Source organism: Mustela nivalis (assembly GCF_964662115.1).
Source record: "Mustela nivalis genome assembly, chromosome: 4".
NCBI classification, from domain to species: domain Eukaryota; kingdom Metazoa; phylum Chordata; class Mammalia; order Carnivora; family Mustelidae; genus Mustela; species Mustela nivalis.
In genome coordinates, this window is record NC_139023.1 from 56,551,321 (window position 1) to 56,577,388 (window position 26,068).

Here is a 26,068-nt window from a genome sequence, read left to right on the forward strand (position 1 = left end):
AAGATAAATCTTTCAAACTTGAGATTCAGCTTCCTTTGACCTGAACTGGCAGGGAAGCTGTTTTATCCTGCAGCTAACCCCATGGTGAAAAAATGCTGTAGTAAACTCTGCCTGCAGTACATTTTCTGGATTTCATTATTTCTCTGTTTGGAATGTTCTTTAATGCCATATCAAATCAACCCTGGCTTATTCTTCAGCAGTCACCCCAAAGACCTCCTTCTTCAGAAAGCTTTACTGTCACCTCCTCTCATCGTTGCTGAGTTGGGTACTGTTCCTCTGGGCCTCCATGTCTTGTGGCATTTCCCACCCTTTGCTATAAGTACCCAGCGGGAGCTGCTGGGGTCTACTTGGGCTGTGTTCTGTGACGGGGCTTCACACATAATATCTCATGTAAAACTCAGTCAATGCCATTGGCTTCTTTATCTTGCAGATAAGAAATTGGGAGGTTGTAGAGATTAAGAAACTTGTTCAAGGTCACACGTGTAGCTGGCAACTGGCATTTTAGATTCAAATCAAGGTAGCCCAAGTCCACATGGGCCTTCCCATGACTCCCCTGACTTCATGTAATCAGGGACCATGGCATGTCCATCTTAGTATCCAGAGCACCCATCAGAGAGCTCAATACATGGAGAGAACTCTAGAATGAACTGGCAGATTGACCACATACTGAAGTAAGTTGCATGCAGGTCTGTCTTGTGAGGCTGCAAATTCTATATGAGTAGGGGTTGTAGCTGTTTTATAGCTGATGGCTGTCAATGGCAAAGACTCTGGCACAGAACAATAAAAACACAAAGAATAGCAAACACAACAGTGAGTGTATTTTCATATGCCAGGCACTACTGAAATATTTTACATCTATAATGCTTTTGAAGTATTTTATTTTATTATTATTAGAAGGAGAGAGAGTGAGCATGAGCAGTGGAGGGGCAGAAGGAGAGGGAGAGAGATAATCTTAAGAGGGGACACTGAACTATGGACTCTGAAAAACAATCTGAGGGTTTTGAAGGGGTGGGGGGTGGGAGGTTGGGGTACTAGGTGGTGGGTATTATAAAGGGCACGAATTGCATGGAGCACTGGGTGTGGTGAAAAATAATGAATACTGTTATGCTGAAAATAAAAAATAAATTAAAAAAAAAAAAAAAAGAGGGGACACTGAGTGTGGAGCCTGAAGCAGGGGTTGATCTCACAACCCTGAGGTCAAGACCTGAGCCAAAATCAAGAATCAGATACTTAACTGACTGAACCACTCAGGTGTCCCTACATCTGTTTTTAATCTTGACTACAGCTCTATGAGGTGAGTTCTCTTACAGTGCCTGCATTTTACAGATGCAGACATGGAGACACAGATAGGCTAGGTAACTTGCCCAAAGTTGCACAATAGAAAGGTTGCGGTTCTGGTTATGGTCCCAAATACTTCATAGAGAGTAAATGCTTGTTATGAAATATATATGAAATAATGGGTGGTAGCTTTCTACACTTGATTTAATAACAATATAGCTTCTCCCTTGTTCCCTAGAGTGTTTATACTAAAGATACACTGACATGGAAGCTGAAGTCCAGGACCCCGTTCTCAGCTTCAGCTAGAGTTCCTGTGGGGGCATACAGTGAACTGTTGCCTGGCTTTTTCTTATGGCTTTTAGATAAAAGAGTTGGCATCTTGGCCACAGGCACCAGAAAGCTATGGCCACACCTCACACGCAGAGTGATAGGAATAGAACCAGGAAGGAAGAGAAACTTCTGGGGGCTTGGCCATGGGATGCATCTTTTCTGGGGATAATCAAAACATGGCACAGCCCACAGGAATCTGTGAGAGAGATGGCCCAGTGCCATCCTCTCATAATGAAGAAGGAAAGGCTCAGAGAAAGACTGACTTGGTTTCATCACACAACTGTTACGGAATATTTTCAGGAGCACATCTTTCCCAAGATCGTGTCAGAGGAAAAAGAATTTGGTTGCACATGCAAGAGAAAGCAATCAGCCTCTCTTGGAAACTTTATATATTTCTAGCACTGTGTTAAACCTGACACATACCTGATTCATTTAATCTTCAAATAATCCTAGGAAATCTGAAAGGTCTCATTTCAGATGAAGAAATCCAGACTCTGAATTCATTTGTTCAAGCTCATGCAGCTAATATGCATTTGAACCAAGGGATTTTGAAAGTGACTATTTTGTCTAAAGTTTTTTTTTTTTTTTTAATTTTCAAGGTGTATGGTCTCTTGGCATGAGACCAACTACTCAGTCATTGCACTATAATTGCCATAATAAAGGAAATTACTCAAAAAGCAATTGGTTTAATGTTGCTATAACAATGAAAAAGACGCCCCCACCCGATTCCTTTTCTTTTCTGAGTGTTTTTCTGAGTGTTTTCTCTTAATAACTAAACACATTGCTTCTATTCAGTTAATCTGGATGTCCAGTCCATCTCAAATACAGATGAGAGAAAATGGTTTGTTCAATCTCACAAAGCGTGTAGCCCAAGGAAAACAGCTCCATGACGGAATGCCCACTCTCTCCATAGAAGAACTTCTTCTGTGAATCCAGAGACACCTAGGGTCCCTGGTGAGTCTGCATGTTCTGGACATGATTTAAGCTGGGATGAAGATTGTCTCACTTTCCCCCTCTGCAGACCTCTTTTGCTCACTGCAGAAAGTGGACTTGGGGACGTGGTGGCTGAGGTCACACCTATTGCCAATCTGGTAGCTCATGACTCTTTTCCAGAATCATCTTTGTTTGATCCTATTCTCCAGTTTGGGACAGGAGGGGGAGGTAGAAGTTCCTGGACTAGGTTGGTGGGCTCAGGCATTTCCTCATGGTATCTGGCTGAGCCAGGAATCCACTCTAAGTTGCCAATTCAATAGGACTTTCATCAGAAATGCAACAATCTCCAATGAACACATAGGAGGAAGAAAGCTTCTCTTGACACCATACCAAAATGGGCCAAGAGAGAGATCTGCTCCAGATCACTATTGGAAAATCAAGGTTCTTACTAGCATTATTATACCACAGTGACCTCAGGCAGCAAGCTGAAGGAAACAGGGAGAGAATGGGACTATTCTCTGGAGGGGAAGCAGGAAGTTCAAGATATTTTCTCTTTACTTCACCCAGAATTTATGAAATGTTATCTTCAGATCATTTAACTTCTTCATATCTCAGATTCCTCTACTATCAAGAGGAAAGGAGTTTGTAGGTCCTTTTTGGCATTCCATATGGATGTTTTCAGAGCCCAATTTGTTTAAACTCAAAAATATGTTGTGATTCTGGGACACTGTATGACATAAAAGAAAAGAGGTTTATAATCTCTCATTTAAATGACAAACATTCACAAACTACCTATCAGGTATAAGGAATTTTTCTGGGCACTGAATCATTACCATTATGTTATGTGTTTAAATTATCTTCAGATCTTTAATCCTGTCAAGCTCAATCTGTTGTTTGGGGTTCACTTGCCAAAGGGAATTCAAGGCCTCAAATTACACCATCTCTGTCTCTCACTTTTTATTCAATTACAGTGGTCACCTGGATAATACCGAATCCTTTCTAAGCCATCAACAATAGCTGACAGCCTGGGCTGGTTTCCTGAGCCCCACTTTTCCATCTCAGTAAAATCTGGCTGCCAAAGAGCTGCTGGGGCACAAATGCATCATAAGAATATTAATCTGTGACTTTTCATTAATGGCAAAGTTATGGACCACATGAGACCCACATTCCCTTCTCCAGTGTTCCATGTAACTTTTCATTTTGGGGATGGTCTTGGGGCCCCATTGGCACACACATCCCAGGGAATGAGATATGTCATCACTCCTGTTGGTGTGATGTTCCCTCTTACACAGAAAGCCTATGTGTATGCTCCTGGGTGACATGTTCTAGTGGCCACAGAACATATAGTTCAATCCTCATTTTCATCACATACTTGCTGTGAAAATTTGAGTGCTAACTGAGTTCTCTGGAATACCACTCATTCCCATGGGTGCCTTTTTCCATTAATATTGTCAGTCATTCTCCACCAGGGAAGGTCTAGCCACCCATCTTGGGGCTCAGTTATAAAGCTTTCCCAATTGCCTATGTAACTTCTTGAGAGTTACTTATAATACACTGGACAATCCCTCCGTCCACTCAGCTACAATTATACTTTGATGCATGGTCTGAATTGTAGATTAAGGAGTCTTCTATTTTTCTATAAAGGCTTGCATCAGAGACTGAATTTAAGTCTTTTCAATTGATTAGAGCAGACAACATTCTAAGATTGTAGTACGGGTTCCAAAACACTTTCCACTGAGATCCTCAAGAAGACAGCACGGATGCAATCACTCATCCACTTAAGGCTGTCAGGAAGGAAATTGCTTATAAGAGGAAGGGAACTGTTATGTGAATTTTCATAAGACTGTGAGCCAAGACTATTAAATGTCACGACTTTTCAAATATTGAAAAAAATTAAAAAAAAAACCTACATTATCACTTCTCTGGCTAAATACAACCTGCTCTTATATTTATTCAATTCACTGAAAAAATTGTACAAGACAATCTACCAGCAAATCTTGCATTGGGTATTATATTGGGTCTGTGGGTATTGGCTCATGGTCCATATGTTTGCTTTAACTCACTCTGCCAGATGGAGCTTGAAGTATCAGGGAGGGCAGAGGGAAATATTTTCAATTAGTGGCTTCATTCACCTATTCAGGGAAGGAGATTGTGTCTATGGTTTTTGCCTGTAATGCATTCATTCTCCCTTTTAGGTAAAGTGAATCTTTCTTTTGGAAATCACTCTTCCCCACTCCATGGTCTGAGTATCCTACCTTCTATTCAGACAAGCTAATCTGTTTCATGCTGGCCAATCAGAGTACTAGGCTTCCCTGGTCACAATGATTCATTCAGAAATGGACATATAAGCCAAGCAGGGTCTTCACTGTGATTTGTATATGGGCCTTAAGAAAGAGAAATCCTCCTTCCACTAGCATTAGTAAGCTGGGAGGTTGTGAGTCCAAGGCTGTATGTGGCCATCATATTAACCATGTGAAGAGAGTGTTGTTGAAATTAAGCCAAGAAGAGTCACTTAGAACTGAGGGGTGTAGAGGGAAGACAACCTTGGCGTCTTCCCTTGAGTACTGATTATATCAGCCCAGATTGGCTTGACGCCATCCAGAGAACCCACTCTTGGACTGATGTTGGGTTATGAGAACCACACAAAATCAATTCCACCTTTTATTAACAGTTTGAATTAGATATCTGTCACTTGCAATTGAAAGAGACATTTCTCAAAACATTTAATAGGTGCTAGGCAATCGGCCAGACATCTTTCTCTCTGTACCTTTCTTAGTCTTCACAATATCCATAGGCATGAGAAAATATCATTTCCATTTTATGGCAGTTCTATAAACTCAGCCATGATCCCATGATTAGTGGGTGGAACCTCCTGCCTCACACTCAGGAGATAAGTGGAAACAAGAGCATTTAGCTGTGAACTCTCTCTGACTCACAGAACAGCTCTCAGAGTCATCTAGGCTCACCAGTGCTCATTTTTACCTCAGGAAATCCAGCTAAATTGGGAATGTTGTAAACATATGGAGGCTGCATGGGAATGGAAAGGAGGCTGCCAAAGTGGAGGCCCGCCTCAGGGTACTGTGCCGCTCCAAAGATAAACCAGCTTTATTTTTGGACATTGACATGAAGTTTCTCCCTGGGACTTTTATCTGACTGTGTTTCACATGAAATTAATGCAAAATGCAACTTTCTTTTAATTTTTATTTTTTAAAGATTTATTTATTTGCTTTGGAGAAAGAGAAAATAGGATGAAGGTCAGAGGGAAACAGTATCCTAAGCAGACCTCCCACAGAGTGTGGGGCCGATGAGAGCCTCTATCCCAAGACCCCCGAGATCATGACCTGAGTCAAAATCAAAAGTTGAAAGCTCAACCGAGTGAACCACCCAGATGTCCCTCAATCTTCTCTTTTTACATTGGATGTGCCAGCCTCCCAAAATCTATCCCAAGGAGTTGTTATCAAACTAGTGGGAGAAAAAATCATTTGAATTCCAATTTTCTTCCATAACTGGATTAGGATAGATTAGATTAGATTAGATTAGATTAGGAAAAACCATTTTCAGGGCTTCCTTTAGCAGCAGAAGCATAGATTAAAAATTAGTAAAAGCCTTTGGAGAGTTTATTTGTATCTTTTTGTGCTTACCTGATTTTTTTTTTTATTTTTATTTTTTAGCGTTTGGAAACAAGAAGTGCTCCAGTGAATGTATAACATAAGAAGCAAGTACTGCACACCCAAGTCACATGTTCTACAAAGGCCACAGGATCAGGACAACAGAAACTTCTGGATTCTGAAATTACTTTCTGTGTGAATAAGCAAGCTGCAAACAGACTCTTAAATATAGAGAACAAACTGGTGGTTGACAGGAGGGAGGTGCGTGGGAAGATAGGTGAAATAGATAAAGGGGATTAAGGTATAGAAACTTCCAGCTATAAAATAAATAAATCACAGAGATTAAAAGTACAACATTACAATGTGTGATGACTATACCTCTCATGGTGAGCACTGAGTAGTATATAGAATTGAGTCAGTATGATGCTTATACCTAAAATTAATATAATGTTGTATGTTAATTATACTTTAATTTAAAAAGTAATGCATTTTAAGTAACACATATGCAAATAATGACAACTGCTTCAATAGGCATCTATTAGGCACCAGACCGTTGACATTTCCCAAAATCCTTATAAAAATCTTTCAACCTAGAGATTAGTGTCTCCATTTCATGGATAAGAATATTAAGACTGAGAGAGGATAAGTAACTTTCCTGAACTCCCCAAATGAGAAAGCTAGGGTTCATTCTAAGATCTCTCTGATTTTAATCAATGCCTGATATCCTTTTGCTTTTCCATGTGACCTCTCTGACCCAGCCCTGGACTTGACCCCATCAAGTTCACTACTGAAAACAAGATTTCTACACCCAGTGTGTATACTACAAGGACATAGATTGAGGGCCTGAACGTGCTTAGCTGTGAATTTCATCATGCTGCCAGTTGTCAGGCTGGATTAGGTTGTCTAGTCAAAGCCAAAGTCATGCATGGGCTTTGTCAGTAGACAGACATAGGTCAAAGTCCTGGCTCTGCACAATCTGGCTCTTTGGCCTTGGGAAGCATCTGCCCCTTTCTGGGAATTGACTTCCTCCTCTGTGAAATGGGTTAATAAGTTGCTTTAAGGAGTTAAGGAAAGAACACAGTGAGATGACACACGAAGTCCTTAGTGTAGGACCTGCCACCATGCAATAAAGAGTCTGAATTCATATTTTTAAAAAATTTATTTATTATGAATTCATTTTTAATATTTGACTACATATGAGCTTCACTCCTTTTCCCCTTTTTGCCATGCATCTGAGCAAGCTGGTAAGAAAGCCAGAATGGTTCTTCTGAACTGATGGAAGATCCAAGCTACACAAAGCCCTAAAATTCTCACCTGGCCTTACTCCTAGACACAAGAAAAATCTTGAGCCAGTCTTCTTTCCTTGCTCTTTCAAGTCATTTTAAGAACAACTTACGAGACTCTCTCTGATTTTGCTAGGAAGTCTCATCATGCAAATGATAGACCTCTCCATATAATCATAGTTTGTGGATGGTGTCATCAATCTTGACGTCCAAACCACATTTCGGGTGGGGGAGCCCTCCTGTTTCTACAGAGTGTCCACAACACACAAAGTATGGTAGCTATCATCATCATCATCATCATTATCATTATTAAAAAGTTGAATTTGGGATTTTTAAATTTTATGCAAGAGCCTCACCATTAATAGTGTTTATGGGGAACTTATGCATGTATTTGACAATAATGATTCTGGAAGGAATGGGAAGTCAAGGAGCGGGTGGGGTTTTCAGAAAGGGTGTTGGGAAGGTCATTCACTCCAGTTTTGACAGATATAGATACAGGATGTAGGAGGTGAAGTGGAACTTCCTGGAGAGGCCAGAAATTGACTGAGACAAGAATCCACCATAAGTTGCTGATTTGGTGGGGAAAATGAAAGTTAAGACTGAAGAATCAGTTTCCATTGCCACATCTGAGGTGATTTAAAATCTGAAACTCAGACGTGATGTAAAAGGTGAAGGACCAAGAGTATTGACAACAGTTTGTGAATCAGTGTGAGAAGCAGTCAGAGACAGAACATAAAATTCACTCTTACTTTAGAGTGAATTTTATTAAATTGCTCTTATTAAAGTGGTGGTTGTTTCCTCCTTAATCCCCTCACTAAACAGGGTCTCCTTACTGCATACTGCCTTAAAGCAAAAACAACTGGATAGGTAATTTGCATTTATTTTTCTCGGGCAATCAATAAATGACAAGCTATATATTGACATCTTAGCAAATCAATCTCCTGAAGGGAATTTGTCTTGGATGCACCAGTTCTTACAAAGTTGCTGGGACAGTAAGTCTAATTTTTCTTTTCTAGAAGTTAGGCACTGAAACATCCTAAAACTACTTTAACCTCTTCCAAATCTTCTGGCCAAACAGTGAATATAATTTTGTGCACTGGACAATGTTTTCCTACTTTAAGTGTTGTAGAAACACAAGGAATGTAATTTATGTTTTTAGCTAAGTCAACTCGGTAATGTGAGGATATTTTAAAAGCTTTGCATAAACAAAGGTATGATATTTGGGCTCAGAAGGACAGAGCCAAAAATGAGGCTTGGCTGTGGTGTGTTATTGTTTGTGTGCAAAGACTCATATTTCTGGAAACAATGAAATAAAGGGTGCAAATTCAAAACCAGGCAAGCTCACTCTAGTGAGATTTTGCAGAGTGAGTCAACCTTCCCAATACACAGATGATGATCTGTTATTCAGATGATATCAGGACACAAGTGTCAAGAGAAAGCCTGAAGGAGGAAAGAATTGTCATTACATGAAGAAACTAAGCCCTTCAGGACCCTTATGACAGGGTTATGTTTCAGTGATAGACATAAATTGTCTTATCACCTTTTCAAGAACTTGGCTTTGATGCAAAATTTCTTTTGAGTGCCTTATGTATCTTTTAAAATGCTGGCTGACCCCAAATTGGTTCTGTGCAATTTACTGTATATGATATGGTCATAAAAATAATTATTCATAAAGACATTAGATTGGGGTATTTTTTCCTCAAAAGATTCATTTTTCCTCAGTAGAGAGAAGAAACCAATATAAAGAAAGTGTGAATTAAGCATTTTATGCTGTTAGTGGTCTCGTTGTTTCTTTTTGACAATTGACTGTCTCAGTGTTTCCTCACCCTTCATGATAAAGAGATTTGTGCAAAGAGCTCCTCAATCTTTCCTTCTTTCTTTCATCGCCTTCCCTCCCTCCCTCTGTCTTGTCTTTTCTCCTTTCTTCCTTCATTCTTTCCTTTGTTTCTCCTTCAACAGATCATACTTGAGTTTTGCTATGTGTCACACTGTGGTCTAAGTTAAATTGTTTGGTTACATAAATTAATGATGAGGAACACAGTTTATCCATCTATCATCTATCTGTCTATCTAATTTATTGATGTTATTTGTTCATTTATTTGACAGAAAGAGAAAGCAAGAGAGGGGACACAAGCAGGGGGAGTGGGAGAGGGAGAAGCAGGCTCCCTGCTAAGCAGGAAACCTGATGCAGGGCTTGATCCCAGGACCTTGTGATCATGACCTGAGCCCAAGGCAGAAGTTTAATGACTGAACCACCCAGGTGCTCCAAGAACATAGTTTATTATTGAATATCTGGAAGAGGGAGAACAATCAATCAATGCAAAATAGAATAACTTCATTGTTTTATGAGAGAAGGTAAAATAGTGAAGTGATCAAGGCTTCAAACAAATTCAAATTCAGGGTAAATACTACCCAGATAAAAGGACAGTGAAGAGAGAGAAAGCAGAGTTCAGGGTTACCCATGTACGTTTCTGATGGGGTTCTTGTCAAGATCAAGTAAACTAACAGAATTAAGGTGCTTAGAAGAGAACTTCCCTCTGAGTAAGGATTCAGGAAGTATGAACTATTCTACAGGAGAAATTTCTTTCCTTTGACAGGAAGTAACAAGTCCTATTAAGCAAGGGAACCACCTTGTTGGGGAAAATGCTTTGATAATCTCCCTTAAAGCCGGACATCCAAAACCTCCATGGTTGAGGACACTGAGGCTTCCTAGAGAGAAGAGATCCAAATTGCAAAATAAAAAGAGAAAACACAAGCTTTAGGAAGAAAGCAGGTAAATTTAGCTCTGTATTTGTTGAGCTTGAATTGCCTTTGTGCTAAGCACATGGAAACATGTGTTTAGCACTTGGGAGTAAGTTTGGGCTAGAAGTACACATGTATGAAAAGTTCTGCAAAGTAGTCCTATTTGAAGTTTTATAAATTTTACTTAGTTTGGGTTATTTTATTCCTGATAGCTCTATGTAGAGAGCTACAGTGAATCCTCATTATTTGTGGATTCTATGTTTACAAATGTGTCTACTTGAGAAATTTATTTGTAGTCCTCAGATCATGTCATTTTCCATCATTACCAGACTTGCAGAGAGCAGTGAAAATGTTGGGTCACCTAACACACATTGCCAGCTGAGGTTGGACAAAATGTTGCTTTGCCTTCTTGTTTCAGTTCTCATAGCATGAACAAGTGTTCTTTCCATTGTCTGTTTAGTGCCATGGTTTTTGCATTTTTGTGACTTTTTGTAGGGATTTTGCTACTTAAAGTGGTCCTTGATGCTGAAGTGATATATAGTATTCCCAAGTACAAGAACACTTAGGATGTGGTGTGCCTTTTAGAAAAATATATATTAGGCAAGCTTTGTTAAAGTATGAGTTACAGCTATATTGTCTGTGAATTCAGTGTTAATGAACCAACAAAACATATTAGAGAAGGTATCTTTAAAGAGGAACGTACATGAAACAAGGTTATGTATTGGTCAGTTGATCAAAATGTGGTGACCAGAGGTTTGCAAGAAACTAACTCTTAATTGGCCCTAAAAGGGATGGTTTGGTATTTACCAGATTACTGTTTGTGGTGACTTTGTAGAGAATAGTTCCTTGAGAAAATGAGAATCCACTGTAGATATGAAAATACAAGTTGCAATAGACATAGGCAAAGTGAATATGATCAGCTCTCTTTGAGAAGGTTAAGTTTCATATAGGAGGTATACTTCCAAAGAGATACTGAGAAGCTCACTAGGAAAACTATGTCCAATCTGCTAAAGTCAGTAGAAGGAAGAAGAGTGACAAATACCCCAACATTCCATTTTTAAATTCAGCTCTTTGCCACATGCAAAATTTTCAAATCACAGCACAAAGTTGCATGACATTGAAAACACATGTTTTAAACAACTGCATGGGAGAGCTTTAGGGAGACACTGAGAGGTTGTGGGTCTACTTCTGCTCTGCTGACAGCTCAACTCCAGGGAGAGGTTGTGTCCGCATCACTCCAAGGATCAGCCTCTTTGCTCCCAATTGCCTTGAACCCTAATTGGCCTGACTTGTTGATGTTTCACAGAGTTTTGTTTGAGTCTCTAAGATACCATGTCTAAGATGGCATTCCCTGGTAATTTTTATAAGAAACTATAGTCAATGATAAAAATAATATACTACCTTATTGATACTCATGACTAATATGTGTGCAGTTTGACATTTCCCAAAAAAATTTGTGTCATAGCCACTATGAGGATAGTAAGACTCCTAATTTACAGATGACAATCCAAGGCTCAGGATCATTAGATGACTTGTCCAGCACAAACAGCTCATAAATGGAGTAGCTGAGACTCAAACCTAGGTCTTTTGGCCCCAAAGCTCATGTTATTCCCATTAAATGTGAGTGAATTTCTGATTCGATTTCAGAGTGCTCCAGATTTATGCTGAGATGTCTCAAAATCTGAAGAGATGTAGTATTTGATTACATGTTCTCACCTGTCACCTCAACCAGACCAGCTCTTCTTTTATTTTCATTTTAAAAAATAATCCACACAGGGGCGCCTGGGTGGCTCAGTGGGTTAAGCCACTGCCTTCGGCTCAGGTCATGATCAAGGGTCCTGGGAACGAGTCCCACATGGGGCTCTCTGCTCGGCGGGGAGCCTGCTTCCCTTCCTCTCTCTCTCTGCCTGCCTCTCTGTCTACTTGTGATCAATCTCTGTCAAATAAATAAAAAAATAATCCATACATTCATATATTTATACATTTTACTATAAAGAAATTTATGAAAATGAATTTCTTCTGTTTTCAGAGGGTTTTTTTTTTTTTTTTTTTACAGATTTTGTTCGTTTATTAGAGAGAGAGAACAAGCACATGGGGAGAGGAAGGGGCAAAGGGAGAAGCAGACTTTCAGATGAGTGTAGGGAGCCCAGTGTGGGTCACCCTGGGCCTCCATCCCAGGGCCCTGGGATCACGATCTGAGCCAAAGGCAGACACTTACCTGACTGAGCCCCCCAGGCACCCCTGTTTTCAGAAGCTTAAAATCTGTGTAGTTGTAGCACTGAAGATACAGAGGGAGGATTGATATGAACTGAAGAAAAATCTTCAATCTGGAGAAACTTTCTTGGTGTTTTGTCTAAGCTCTTGATTTTGCTGATGTGAAAACTGAGTGTAAGAGGGTAAAATTTCACAACCTGTTCTGTGAAAAGAAAATTGGTTCTTGAAGTTAGTTCAAGGATGGACATTTGCTTTCTGGGATGACAGCAGAGTATGGAAGATAAAACACAGGCTTTAAAGTCAAAGGGACTAGGTTCAACTTCACCTTTGCTACCTGCTGTCTTGGACAGCCCTGGGCAAGTTACTTAACTTCACTGAACTTCAGCTCTCTAATGTATAAAGATGGGGTTTAGGAGGCCTATTAAATATACCCCCTGTGACCTCTGGTGTCTGGAACCCCTTGAAAGACAGCTGCAAGGATCACACAGGTAGGGATCAAAACATCGGTATTACTACCTTAAGGCTGAATTGAAGAAATATGGTGTGACTATGACCACATGGGCTGCCAAAAATGTCCTCACTAACCTGTGTCCTTTTCCCAGTGAATTTCTGATTCACTGAGTCTCTGAACAACTTACCTCTCAGGAAGAGACAAAGTGTTCTCCTGTAAGCTCCCCAAATCCAACATCAGGAAGCAAAGTCCCTGCTAATGGAGGTGGGGCATGGAGCTGTAGCTGTTTCTCTCAACACCACACTTTAGGGACTTCTTCTTTCTTCCCAGGGAAGAGGGCCAAAGGGGTGGTGAAAGGCCCTGTGTGTTCAGACACCTTTCTCCTGAGGTGAGGTGATACATGCAGAGTCCTTGGTTGATGTCAACCACACTGTATGTTCTTGACAGGAAGATCATACATTGTGTTGGTGGAAACAAGTCTGTAAAGACAGACCCCTGACCCATAAATCTCTCCCCTATGATGAAGCAAACAAATATTTCACACAGGGCCTGGCAGTCTTGAGTATGGTTTAGAACTACATTTTCATCAATAATCCATTTTCTGTAGTATTAAACCTGGCAGCCATTCAGGATCAATAAAGCTGATATACACACAGTAGTTCCCTAAATTGTCTACCCAATGGGACCTGAACATTCAAGTGTGTGTGAGCGTGTGTGTGTGTGTGTGTGTGCATATGCACACGTGTGTGTGCAAAGCTGGTAAGGTACCAGAAAAAAGTATAGCTCAGTAAAACAAGCATCAGAATACACAGGAGTCATTTACTAAGCACCTGGTCCTTACAGGGCACCATGCTGAGAATGCTACATACATTATCTTTAGTTCTCATAGTAACACTGCAGGGTGGGTGGGCATCATCCTCAAGGATGAAAAAACTCGCAGAAATTAGGCTTTAAATCAGGTCTAGCTTGTTTCAGTGTCTTGCCCCTTTCACAAGTGCCATAAATGTCTCCTCTCCTTGCTTTGAAGAGTGTGTTTGTGGAAAGGAAAACAGCAGCAAACTCTGCCTGGAAAGAAAGCATGGTGGAGCAGACAGACCCAGATACCAAAAAACACCTTTGAGAAAGAGCAGATTCTCCATGGAATGGCAGAACACCTGGCATTCCCACTGGAGGATGATATTCTCTTACTCAAAGAGAATCCATCATAAGAGGCGATGGCATCTCTCCTTTAATGACTGGGTAAGAAAAATAGGACTGATTGGAAAATTAGCCATGCCCGCTCTTTCAAAGGGATGGCAACAGAAACTGCCAGTGCTAGGTGGGTGTGGCTCTGGCCACAAGGCTGATGCCTCACAGGCAGTCCAAGTGGGTCCTTCTCATAGTCTGCCTTTGATGTGAGCTTCTCTTGTCCATGCATTTGGTCTTGATGTGATTTGCCTTCAAATAGATCCATCCTAAGTTGGATACAGACCTTTTCTCCACCTTCCCACCCCCCACCTCTGCCTCAAGACCCCTTTATGTCCTTATATGGTGTGGTCAAAATCATGTCACAGAGCCATGGCACGAAGTCAGGGAGAACATTTTGAGGTGGAGACAGAGAAGGGGTTTGAGCAGGGTCTAGTCCAAATTAAAGCCTCCAAACATCAATCCAAGACATTTTCCTCCTGGCAGGGGACATTTCGACCTCCTTTCTTTTACAGTCAGACTTTTAGTAAGTGTTGTTAAGAAAGTAACATTCTGTGTGACATGTTCATTCACTGACATTAATTAATCCTATCCTTAGGTCCCCTGTGTATGAGTGGCCAGTAGGGTATATATCCTTCTAAGCAGATTTCCCAAGAGCCTTTAAAAGTAAAATCCAGTGGACAGTTGCAGGCTTTCCACTTACGAATGAAGTCAGAGCACATCCCATGGTGTCACAGCAACCCAGAGAATGGTGCAACTCCAGCTGTCTGCCCAAATGGTGTCCTGTCTTCCATTTTAACTGCTAGTTTTTTTCTTATCTTGTCTTAAGAAAATTATGCTGATAACACCAAGGAAACAATTTTATCTAGAAGTAGGAGGAAGGATTCCTCTGCCTATTGGTAATTAAGGGACTTGGTCCTATTGGAAGTGAATTCAAGTTTGGGGAGAAAAGAGGTCTGAAGAAAAAACAATTTTCCAGATGTCTGAGATAGGCCATGATATCATAGATGGCAGTCCACTCTCTGTTTTGTTCCTCCTCAGTCTCTTACTTTCCATTCATCATCTCCTTCAGACTGTCAGTTAGTGATAAACAATGACCTTTGGGATATTATACTAAACAAAAACCTATGTTTTTTTATTTTCCTTTAAAGATATGTTTCTATTATTATTTTCTGTCATTTCTTTACTCTTAGGCCCCAGTCTTGTCTTAGTGAATGTGGCTGACATAGCTTTGTTCACCCAGGTTCTAAACTCAACCACATTTTCTATGGCTGCCTCTGGTAAAAGGCTGTAAAAGTGAAATAGTTGATTTCCCAAACTTCCTTGTACTTTATACTTCCTTGAGAAATAGTTGAAATTTGCAGAATCTACATTGACTCCTTATTTTTTCCTGCCTTGAAAGGAGACCTGATATTTAAGCCATCTTGTCACCTTGAGCTGATAGACATAAAGGAGAGAACAAAAGAATCTCAGAAAGATTACTGATATGACATCAGATGGATGCACACACACATGTGCAGCATGCACACACACAGCACTTACTATGGCCAGATGCTGCTCTAATAGTTTGGGTTTCATTACTAAACAAAGTAGACAAAGATCCCTGTCCCCAAGCTTGTAATTCAGCAGCCAAAGATAGATACAAATCAATAGACATAGTAATAATAAAGGGAGAAATTGAAGCCATGAAAAAAAGAAAAAGGATAACAAGGTAAGGGACACTGGAATGCAAAGTTAGGGGTTAATTTCAATTATAAATCAAGTGGTCAACACAGATCATAAGGTTCATGTGGTAGGCACACAGGGAGACATAAGGTGAGCTCCCAGTAAGTGTTTATTGAGTAAATGAATAGTAAGTGAACAATGGCTGTTTACCCCTGGTCTATTTAGAGGAGAAAGATTACCTGTTTGTGTCATTTACAGTTAGTTAAGTTTTCTAAAACTGCGGTGGAAAGCATTCATAACTGATGCACTGAATACACCTTTTTATGAGTTTTTCAGTGAACATCTTGATTTGAGAATGTATTAATATTACTCTTACCTTGGATAAAAGCTGGATTAGGAGAGTTTTTCTTTCCTTTAAGCACTCTGGCAGGCTGATTTGAATATTTTCTTTTATCTGTTATTTCTGAATAGGTGTGTTTGAAGGTCACTTGACCATTCCATCTCACAAATCTAAGATTTCCCAGTTTTCCTTGATGTTATGTCATTTAAATATTATGTGATTAGTGGGTTTATTTACATTTATCCTGCTCAAGAGTATGCTTTTTTTTTCTTTTTTCTTTTCTTTTTTTTTCTTTGAGAACTCAATTCTTTTTGTTGTTGTGGCTGGAAAATATTCTAATTTTCTTTCAATATTTCTATATTTGTTCTCTCCCTTCTCAATTGCTGGTAGTCTTAGGTATCTGTTCAGTCCTGTGCTTGTCTATTTCATCACCCTTAATTTCACTGTCATATTTTCCATCTCCACAGCTCTTTGTGCTACTAGAATTCTGGTTGAATTCCTCAGATCTATTCCACAAGTTCCTTATTCTCTCTTTGACTGTGTCTGGTCCACTATTGAAAAGTTTTTATTTTATCTACTGTAATCCTTCAGTTCTAGAATTTTGGGGGGTTCATTTTAAAATCTACCTGACATTTTATTTTAAAAATCCTGCTTTATCTTATTCCTTTATTTCTTTACTTGACTATTTAAACATGTTTTCCTTATTTTAAAGTCCCTTTCATATTACTGCATTATTACAAGTTGTTTAGATAAGAATTATCCTATTTACTGAGTCTACTGGCTCTTTAACAGATGTTACCTTTGGGTACTCTGTAAATTCTAAAAATACACATTCATCTTTAATGGGAGTTGTCTTCCATGGGAGTCCCTCTTGTACCTTGGATTAAAGGTATCTCTAATGGGATGTCTTGTTCTTTTCTTTGCAAGGACCTTAAGAAATTAAAATTATTTATTTACCTAGATAATTTTTTAAAGACCTAATGGAGGGCCACACTAAAGTAAATATATATTAACACACTGGGAAGAATACAGTGAGCTCTTTAGGAGTAACTCAAGGAAGCATTAGTAATAACTGGTTTTGGAAAAGACATTAATGAGGAATTGAACTCTGTAGATGAGATATTCTGCCATCAGTGTGTCTTAAGAATGGAGTTTTTGTTATTATAGTCTACAGACAGACATTTTTCAATAACATTTGCAAAGATGTCAAAGAATCATGTGGATTTAGTAGAAGAACAGAAACAAATGTGGGAATTCAGGAACATGAAATTATAATCATTTATCATGTCAGCAAGTGGGATAGGTCTAATCGAAAAAAGGCTTTCAGAAACTGGGAAGCCAGGGACTTTGATGAGGTTTCCAAGATTAACCTTTAAAAACTGTCCTTTAATCCAATGATATGACATATTGACTAATATCCTTTTTGCTATTAAGAGTTGAAATCTAATTAATCCAAGAAAAATTTAAAAATACAGTAACAACTACCCTGTTTCTAATTATATATAAAATATAACCAGAATTAATACAGAACCCTGCCCTTAATACAGGCATTTGTGTTTTAATTGTGCTCCACTAAAATTGCTGGTCAACTTGTTAACTTAGTTGTATTTCTTTTGCCAAGTTACCATCTGAGACCCAGTTTCCTTATGTATAAAACCATGATATTAATTGTAACTACTGTTAGGGCTGTTGGAGGATTAAATGAGATAATTTTCATGGAGAGCTAGCACAACATCTGGCCCCCAGGAAGAGTAGCTATCTTCTGTTATTTTCAATGTTCTGAGCTAGTTCAGTTGTTTAAAGTTTTCCTTACATTTGTGTAAGGAATTTCACATGTGAAATTTCCTAAATTTCACATCAAAGACACAATCCAAAATTTCAAGTACTAAGAAGATCTATTTCCTGGAAGAACTAAAGCAAACAAACAAGCAACAAACAAACCCACCTAATCACTAAGCAGTCTCTTACATCGTCATCAGCAGCTCACAGTTTAATGATTCTGTTTGGGTATGGGGCACATTCTCAAGAGAACCAACAAGACTGAATTTTTTGTCCCAGGACTGTAACTCATCTGCTCTGTGAGAGCATATAGTCTCTGAGCATTTGAAAGTCTTCTTAAGGATGCAGAAATAAGCAGAGTACATATTATTTTTTAAACTCATGGACAACTGGGAATAGAGAGTAGCTGTTGCCAACAGTCCATAAAGAGAACAATAATAAACTAGAAATGTTGGAACCTTAGACTCTCTACAGATAAAATCTTCAGAGGTGGTGGTGGGGGGGGGTGGTATTTTAAAAGAAGGCCCTAGAGCACACAGTTTCTGTAGAAGGATGCAGTACAAAGGTCTGTAGGTTTGGGCTCAAATGATCTGGATTTGAATCTCAGTGGTCCATTGAGTAATCTGTTAGCAATGACCAGTCAATGTATGCTCTGAGAACATCAAGTTATGATCAGAAAAATGGGGACAATAATATCTACCTAAAAGAGCCATTCTGAGAATGGATTTACATGGGCTAACTCCACTCATTCACTCGCTTGTTCATACGCTAGTTTATTACAAAACATTTACTAAGTGTCTCTGTATCTGATGTACTTTGCTAGGATTTGGGGAAATGGAGATGAATGAGAATCTGATTCCATTGCAAACTGACTTTAAAATTCTGTAAGCGCCATGCTCCTTTAAATAAATGGATCCTACTCGTGATTCAGGGCATGAAGTACTAAGTGGACAGCTGTTCTGGTTGATGTGATATTGATAGGTCTGGAATCCCACCAAATGTGGTTCTTCTTAACTCCCAGGGGTGCTAATGAGTCACTTTCTAGGGAACTCCGGGGCCATCTGGAAAATCTGGAAAACCACTGTATCACATGTAAGCTGCCTTTCTGTATTACTCTGTAGTACCTATACAACAAAGTTTCCCACAATCTGGCTTCCCCAAGCAGGGCTGGTTTTCAAAGAATCTAAAAAATCAGGGGCAAATCCTAATGGTTTTGGAATAACTTACATTTTTTTTAAGAGGCTGATGAGAATTTCCATAATCACCCAGCTCAAAAAAAAAATATTTTGTGTAGTCTATAGCTTAGTTTAGAAAATTGGCCTTGAGAAGTTTGAAAAGAACCCAAATACATGGAGACTAAACAGCATCCTTCTAAAGAATGAATGGGTCAACCGGGAAATTAAAGAAGAATTGAAAAAAATCATGGAAACAAATGATAATGAAAATACAACGGTTCAAAATCTGTGGGACACAACAAAGGCAGTCATGAGAGGAAAATATATAGCGGTTCAAGCCTTTCTCAAGAAACAAGAAAGGTCTCAGGTACACAACCTAACCCTACACCTAAAGGAGCTGGAGAAAGAACAAGAAAGAAACCCTAAGCCAAGCAGGAGAAGAGAAATCATAAAGATCAGAGCAGAAATCAATGAAATAGAAACCAAAAAAACAATAGAAAAAATCAACGAAAGTAGGAGCTGGTTCTTTGAAAGAATTAATAAAATTGATAAACCCCTGGCCCGACTTATCAAAAAGAAAAGAGAAAGGACCCAAATAAATAAAATCATGAATGAAAGAGGAGAGATCACAACTAACACCAAAGAAATACAAACTATTATAAGAACATACTATGAGCAACTCTACGGCAATAAATTTGACAATCTGGAAGAAATGGATGCATTCCTAGAAACATATAAACTACCACAACTGAACCAGGAAGAAATAGAAAGCCTGAACAGACCCATAACCAGTAAGGAGATTGAAACAGTCATTAAAAATCTCCAAACAAACAAAAGCCCAGGGCCAGATGGCTTCCCAGGGGAATTCTACGAAACATTTAAAGAAGAACTAATTCCTATTCTCCTGAAACTGTTCCAAAAAATAGAAATGGAAGGAAAACTTCCAAACTCATTTTATGAGGCCAGCATCACCTTGATCCCAAAACCAGACAAGGATCCCACCAAAAAAGAGAGCTATAGACCAATATCCTTGATGAACACAGATGCGAAAATACTCAACAAAATACTAGCCAATAGGATTCAACAGTACATTAAAAAGATTATTCACCATGACCAAGTGGGATTTATTCCCGGGCTACAAGGTTGGTTCAACATCCGCAAATCAGTCAATGTGATACAACACATCAAAAAAAGAAAGAACAAGAACCATATGATACTCTCAATAGATGCTGAAAAAGCATTTGACAAAGTACAGCATCCCTTCCTGATCAAAACTCTTCAAAGTGTAGGGATAGAGGGCACATACCTCAATATCATCAAAGCCATCTATGAAAAACCCACCGCAAATATCATTCTCAATGGAGAAAAACTGAAAAGCTTTTCCGCTAAGGTCAGGAACACAGCAGGGATGTCCATTATCACCACTGCTATTCAACATAGTACTAGAGGTCCTAGCCTCAGCAATCAGACAACAAAAGGAAATTAAAGGCATCCAAATCGGCAAAGAAGAAGTCAAATGATCACTCTTCGCAGATGATATGATACTATATCTGGAAAACCCAAAATATTCCACTCCAAAACTGCTAGAACTTATACAGGAATTCAGTAAAGTGTCAGGATATAAAATTAATGCACAGAAATCAGTTGCATTTCTCTACACCAACAGCAAGACAGAAGAAAGAGAAATTAAGGAGTCAATCCCATTTACAATTGCACCCAAAACCACAAGATACCTAGGAATAAACCTAACCAAAGAGACACAGAATCTATACTCAGAAAACTATAAAGTACTCATGAAAGAAATTGAGGAAGACACAAAGAAATGGAAAAATTTACCCTAAAGATAGAAACGTAGTTATCCAAAGGGGCACGTGTGTAAACCTGGTGATTCATGCTCCTGGATTGGAAGAATAAATATTGTGAAAATGTCTATGCTACCTAAAGCAATCTACACATTTAATGCAATTCCTATCAAAGTACCATCCATCTTTTTCAAAGAAATGGAACAAATAATTCTAAAATTTATATGGAACCAGAAAAGACCTCGAATAGCCAAAGGGATATTGAAAAAGAAAGCCAACGTTGGTGGCATCACAATTCCGGACTTCAAGCTCTATTACAAAGCTGTCATCATCAAGACAGCATGGTACTGGCACAAAAACAGACACATAGATCAATGGAACAGAATAGAGAGCCCAGAAATAGACCCTCAACTCTATGGTCAACTAATCTTCGACAAAGCAGGAAAGAGTGTCCAATGGACAAAAGACAGCCTCTTCAGTAAATGGTGCTGGGAAAATTGGACAGCCACATGCAGAAAAATGAAATTGGACCATTTCCTTACACCACACACAAAAATAGACTCAAAATGAATGAAGGACCTCAATGTGCGAAAGGAATCCATCAAAATCCTTGAGGAGACCACAGGCAGCAACCTCTTCGACCTCAGCCGCAGCAACATCTTCCTAGGAACAACGCCAAAGGCAAGGGAAGCAAGGGCAAAAATGAACTATTGGGATTTCATCAAGATCAAAAGCTTTTGCACAGCAAAGGAAACAGTTAACAAAATCAAAAGACAGCTGACAGAATGGGAGAAGGTATTTGCAAACGACATATCAGATAAAGGACTAGTGTCCAGAATCTATAAAGAACTTAGCAAACTCAACACCCAAAGAACAAATAATCCAATCAAGAAATGGGCAGAGGACATGAACAGACATTTCTGCAAAGAAGACATCCAGATGGCCAACAGACACATGAAAAAGTGCTCCATATCACTCGGCATCAGGGAAATACAAATCAGAACCACAATGAGATATCACCTCACACCAGTCAGAATGGCTAAAATCAACAAGTCAGGAAATGACAGATGCTGGTGAGGATGCGGAGAAAGGGGAACCCTCCTACACTGTTGGTGGGAATGCAAGCTGGTGCAGCCACTCTGGAAAACAGCATGGAGGTTCCTCAAAATGTTGAAAATAGAACTGCCCTATGACCCAGCAATTGCACTATTGGGTATTTACCCTAAAGATAGAAACGTAGTGATCCAAAGGGGCACGTGCACCCAAATGTTTATAGCAGCAATGTCCACAATAGCCAAACTATGGAAAGAACCTAGATGTCCATCAACAGATGAATGGATCAAGAAGATGTGGTATATATACACAATGGAATACTATGCAGCCATCAAAAGAAATGAAATCTTGCCATTTGCAACAACATGGATGGAACTAGAGCGTATCATGCTTAGCGAAATAAGTCAAGCAGAGAAAGACAACTATCATATGATCTCCCTGATATGAGGAAGTGGTGATGCAACATGGGGGCTTAAGTGGGTACAAGAAGAATAAATGAAATAAGATTGGATTGGGAGGGAGACAAACCATAAGTGACTCTTAATCTCACAAAACAAACTGAGGGTTGCTGGGGGGAGGGGATTTGGGAGAAGGGGGTGGGATTATGGACATTGGGGAGGGTATGTGCTTTGGTGAGTGCTGTGAAGTGTGTAAACCTGGTGATTCACAGACCTGTACCCCTGGGCCTAAAAATATATGTTTATAAAAAATAAAAAATTAAAAGTAAAAAAAAAAAGAAAAAAGAAAATTGGCCTTGATTTCTTTTTTTTTTTTTTAAGATTTTATTTATTTATTTGACAGAGAGAAATCACAAGTGGGCAGAGAGGCAGAGAGAGAGAGAGGAGGAAGCAGGCTCCCTGCTGAGCAGAGAGAGCCCGATGCGGGACTCGATCCCAGGACCCCAAGATCATGACTTGAGCCGAAGGCAGCGGCTTAACCCACTGAGCCACCCAGGCGCCCTGGCCTTGATTTCTATACTTAGCACAGCATCGGGCACATAGACACTCCATACATATTGGTCTTAGATATACATATTTATGTGTATTATGTATATTACATATATATATACATATATTACACACATGTATATACATGTATTATGTATCTACATACACGTAGACACTCCATATATATAAATGAATAGACTCCACCATAGGAATTTTTCCATCAGGCTCAGAGTTTTCTGCTGTGGGGGCCATAAGAATATGCCTCCAGACCTTCAACCACTGAGAACAGAGTTTAGTGAAAGCCCACCTGCTGGGCTTTGAAATCCACTGTCATGTTCATGCCCAGGCTGTGCCTCCCATGGGTAGCTCTTGCTGAAGGCTGAGAGCATGGTGGAGATATTAAGACGTAGGCACTACTCTGAGAGGCAGCTTTATCTCAAGGACTTGCTTATGCCTTTGCTGAATCCTCTTTTGACTTGACTGTGAACAGCTTATGATGCTTCCACCTAATCTTATCTGCATTTCTCCTTCACTTAGACTCTCCTCCCAGTCTTATTTGGCTTTCTCTCTCTCTTGCATAGGCATTTCTCCAATAAAATTCTATCATGTTTGGGGCACCTGGGTGGCTCAGTGGGTTAAGCCGCTGCCTTCGGCTCAGGTCATGATCTCAGGGTCCTGGGATCGAGTCCCGCATCAGGCTCTCTGCTCAGCGGGGGGCCTGCTTCCCTTCCCCTCTCTCTGTGATCTCTTCCCTTCCTCTCTCCTACTGTGATCTCTCTCTGTCAAATAAATAAATAAACTCTAAAAAATAAATAAAATTCTATCATGTTTAATCCTGTCTTATCATCTGCCTCTCAGAGAACCTAGACTAATACACCTGCCAATCTCCTCATCCCATTTTCCAGTGGGAATTCTGATTCAGATTGTTGCTTATAGATCCCACAAGAGCAAGCCTGGTTAATGACCATCTATGAGGCTGGCCTGGAATAGAAAGGCCATGGGTCTGAATCAATGAGAGACAGGTGTTCCCCCAGGATGGCTTAAGAGGAGCTATAGTCTGTGCTGGGGGAGTGGAACAAGCACCACTTCTAAAAGGAGAGAGGGAATCACAGGAATTAGCAAATAACCCATTCAAGTCAGTATCAAGGAGGGAATCAGAACAGAATTTGGAGGGCTAAGTGGACTGAGGAGGACAGTTCAAAATAAAGACCATCAACAAATGCTTAGGGAAGGTTACTTCTTAGGTGATGGCTGATGAGAACAGTTCTAGAAACTTTAATGGACCACACAGGGGTTTCTCAGAAATATTTGTCACATGGATTTTGGAACAGAGTAATTGTCAAGATCAGGGAAACTGAAGAAGTTGGTGGAGTTCTGAACAAAGCTAGACCGGGGATCAGCAGCCCATGACCCTGACATCAATCCCCTCTTGACCAGGCACACTGATTAGAAGGAGGTGAAGATCCAATAAACCTTTGGAGAGGAAGATAACTTGGGGATCCCATTCGACAAGTAGCAACATGCCATGATGGAAACTCATGTGGAGTAGGACCAGTCACTGTTGTGTCCATGTGTCAGCATTGCCAGTCCCTAGCTGGGAGACTTTGGGTATGTTTTTTCACCCTGCTCCTCTTCAGTTATCCCATTTATAAAACAAGGATAATAATATGAGTCTTGAAGGTCATGGTGAAGTTAGAGATCATGTAAACATAGTACTTAATACAATGCCTTGTATATAACGGGTACTCAAAATATGGCACTTATTAAATCAGAAACCAAGAAGTCTGTGTTAGCCGGCATATGTCAAACCAGGTAGCAAATATATAGCCCCAAAATTCTGAAAACTTGAAGAATGAGTTATTCTGAGTCCTAAGAAGTTTTCCTTTTTTATTTAAGTAGAATTCACACTTAGACCTCTTCTATGGTTCAGTAATGCCCCATTTGCAAGCATTCCCTTCTACCATTCAAAGCTAACTAATGACTTTCATCAAAAATGAAAGCTGTGTTCAGCAACTGAGTGGTTCAAGAGTGCATATGGCCCCTGGGGGCTGGACTGAGTGCTCAAATGATGCTCGGAGACCTGTCTCTCATTTCCTTCATGTTGCTTCACTCTTCCTGAGGAGGTTAACAGAGCTCAGAGCAGTTCTGGAATTGTATTATCTTCTCAGACCATGATCCTAGAGAAAAGAGGGCATCTCTTTTCAGATAATTTCAGCAAAAGACCTATGGAGTGATTGATTGCCTTGGCCTAATTCAGATGTCCATCCCTAAGACAGTCACTGAGATGAGGAAGTAGAAGGCTCTTTGACTGGTCTGTTCAGCTGCACATCTCTGCAGCTAGTGCTAAGAATGAGTGATGAATCACTAAATTCTACCCCTGAAACTAATGATACAAAATATGTTAACTAACTTGAATTTTAATAAAAATCTTATATTTAAAAAAAAGAATGAGTAAAGAATATTTTGAGAAATAGCTCTGTAAGCAAAATCATATGCCCAACACATCTACCTGCTCCTTAAAGGGTTTGTTTTTCCTCCTTCTTTCTTCTTCATTCCCAGAAAGTCCCTAGAGGCCCATATTCCTTTCCAGAACTAGACATGTTCTTGCAGTTGGTTCTATTGGGTCTCACAGATGGGAGGGCTGTCTAGGGATATCTGTTAAAAAGTCAGACAAGAGGATAATTCAGACCCAGCCTTAGAGATTGACATTGAAGTAGACGCTTTAGTTATAGATTTGTCTCAGACAAAACAAAGAAATAAAAACTTAGAAAGGGAACCTCTCTTTTTGATGAAGTAATACAAATGTCTTCTCAAACATTCTGGGACTTAAGACTCACACCAGTTCATAGTTTCTTAGGCTTCAAAACAGCCTAAAGACATTGGGGAGTGGTTATCTTTTTCTGCCATCCTCTCTCCTTTTCCTGTCCCCATTCCATGATGTACGTAATCAAAACATGTATTCTCAGGAGCCAACTACTCTTGGTAGTGATGAGATTCTCTCCAACAGGAAGGTGCTGGGGCACATCTGTGCTGTGTCAAGCCATGACACATTGGCATGAAGTGAATATTCCAGTCGGTGCAGATGCTGCTGGCTTCAATGGTCTACTGCTTCTGGCATTAGTTCTTTCTTAAAAACAGATTATGCAACACTCCCTTTATTTTCTTACAGTCAATGAATATTAATTTTTAAAAACTAAGAAAAAATATAAATATAAAGAAAATACAAACCACTTATCATTTCAACCCAAATATTCAACCCATCATATTCATAATAATTCATAAT